Below are 3,018 nucleotides of genomic sequence, written 5' to 3'. Positions count from 1 at the left end.
TTTAAGAGACCCTCATCACTTCATTTTGAAAGGTTGAATGAGAATTTGCATCGAATTGTTGTTGGAATTCATACTCACATTTGTTCATATTCACATACAGAAAGATCAAGTTTGACCAAAAGGTGACCAGATTTAACCACGGTTGACATGAGTTGACTAGTTTTGAAAAGAATTTTAAAATAATTAAATGAAATTATTTAATTAAATGGAGAACTTACTTCTAAATAATTAAACAAAGTTATTTAATTAAATGACATTTAATCCTTTATGACTGAACTTCACCTTTAATCCTGACCATTGATTGAAATCGATCTCAACTGTTGATGAATTCTAGGAAAGTCTATTTAAGAGACCCTCATCTCTTCATTTTGAAAGGTTCAATGAGAATTTGCATCGAATTGTTGCTAAAATTGATACTCACATTTTCTCATATTCACATACACAAAGATCAAATTTGACCAAAAGTTGACCATATTTAACCACGGTTGACCTGAGTTGACCAGTTTTGAATTTTTTTTTGAAATAATTAAAAGGAATTATTTAATTAAATAGAGTATTTACTTTTAATTAATTAAAAAAAGTTATTTAATTAAATAAGAAGCCATTCTTAATTAATTAAATGAAGTTATTTAATTAAATCAGAAAAGTATCTCTAATTAATTAAAGATTATTTAATTAAATAGAAAAAGTAATTACGAGAGCATATCTCATTTTATTAAATTAAATATCTCAACAAAATCTCTCTTCAGTTCAAAAAGGGAAATTTCCAATTCACTATTCATCAAAAATAAATTAAATCAGTTAACTCATTTTTTTACTCAAATTGAATCAGTTAACTCCTTATTTTACTCAAATTAAATCTGTTAACTCCCTTTAATTTGGAAATCTCCCTTTATGACTGAACTTCACATTTAATCCTGACCGTGTATTACAATCGATCTCAACCGTTGATGAATTTCAGAAAAGTCTATTTAGGACACCCTCATCTCTTCATTTTGAAAGGTACAATGAGAATTTGCATCGAATTGTTACTGGAATTCATACTCAAATTTGCTCATATTCACATATGCAAATTTCAAGTTTGACACAAAGCTGACCAGATTTAACCACTGTTTACTTGAGTTGACTAGTTTCGAAAAGAATTTTGAAATAATTAAAACAAATTATTTAATTAAACGAAGTACTTACTTCTAACTAATTAAACAAAGTTATTTAATTAAATGAGAAGTCATTCATCATTAATTAAATGAAGTTTTTTAATTAGATAAGAAAAGTGTCTCTAATTAATTAAAGATTATTTAATTAAATAGAAAAAGTAATTACGAGAGCATATCTCATTTTATTAAATTAAATATCTCAACAAAATCTCTCTTCAATTCAAAATAAAAAATTTCTAGTTCATTATTGATAAAAAATGAGTTAAATCAGTTAGCTCCCTTTTTTACTCAAATTGAATCATTTAACTCCTTATTTTACAGAAATTAAATTTGTTAACTCCCTTTAATTTGGAAATCTCACTTTATGACTGAACTTCACATTTAATCCTGATCGTTGATTGAAATCGATCTCAACCATTGATGAATTTCTGAAAAGTCTATTTAAGAGACCCTCATCTCTTCATTTTGAAAGGTTGAATGAGAATTTGCATTGAATTGTTGCTGAAATTCATACTCACATTTGCTCATATTCACATACGCAAAGATCAAGATTGACCAAAAGTTGACCAGATTTAACCATGGTTGACTTGAGTTGACTAGTTTCGAATTTTTTTGAAATAATTAAACGAATTTTATTTTAAAAATGGAGTACTTCTAATTAATTAAACAAAGTTATTTAATTAAATGAGAAGCCATTCCTAATTAATTAAATAAAGTTATTTAATTAAATAAGAAAAGTGACTCTAATTAATTAAAGATTATTTAATTAAATAGAAAAATTATTTACGAGAGCATATCTCATTTTATTAAATTAAATATCTCCACAAAATCTCTCTTCAGTTCAAAAAGGGAAATTTCTAGTTCACTATTGATCAAAAATGAGTTAAATCAGTTAACTCTTTTTTCTACTCAAATTGAATCAGTTAACTCCTCATTTTACTCAAATTAAATCTGTTAACTCTTTTTAATTTGAAAATCTCCCTTTATGACTGAACTTCACCTTTAATCATGACCGTTGATTGAAATCGATCTCAACCGTTGATGAATTCCATGAAAGTCTATTTAAGAGACCCTTATCTTTTCATTTTGAAAGGTTGAATGAGAATTTGCATCGAATTGTTGCTAGAAGTCATAGTCATGTTTGCTCATATTCAAATATACGCAAAGATCAAGTTTGACCAAAAGTTGACCAAATTTAACCACGGTTGATTTGAGTTGACTAGTTCTGAAAAGAATTTTGGAATAATTAAACGAAATTATTTAATGAAATGGAGTACTTACTTCTAATTAATTAAATAACGTTATTTAATTAAATGACAAGCCATTCCTAATTAATTGAATGAAGTTATTTAATTAAATAAGAAAAGTGCCTCTAATTAGTTAAAGATTATTTAATTAAATAGAAAAAGTAATTATGAGAGCATATCTCATTTTATTAAATTAAATATCTCAACAAAATTTCTCTTCAGTTCAAAAAGGGAAATTTCCATTTCACTATTGATAAAAAATGAGTTAAATTAGTTAACTCTTTTTTCTACTCAAATTGAACTAGTTAACTACTTATTTTACTCAAATTAAATTTGTTAACTCCCTTTAATTTCGAAATCTCCCTTTAAGACTGAACTTCACCTTTAATCCTGACTATTGATTGAAATCGATCTCAACCGTTGATGAATTTCAGCAAAGTCTATTTAAGAGACCCTCACCTCTTCGTTTTGAATCAAATTGTTGCTTAAATTCATACTCACATTTGCTCATATTCACATATGCAAATATCAAGTTTGACCAAAAGTTGACTAGATTTAACCACAGTTGACTTGAGTTGACTAGTTTCAAAAAGAATTTTGGAATAATTAACCGA

This window comes from Cupressus sempervirens, chromosome 9 (genome assembly GCF_028749045.1).
Source record: "Cupressus sempervirens isolate cs-2001-9-10 chromosome 9, ASM2874904v1, whole genome shotgun sequence".
NCBI lineage: Eukaryota > Viridiplantae > Streptophyta > Pinopsida > Cupressales > Cupressaceae > Cupressus > Cupressus sempervirens.
The sequence above is the reverse complement of the archived record's forward strand: the minus strand, read 5'-3'. Positions refer to the sequence as shown.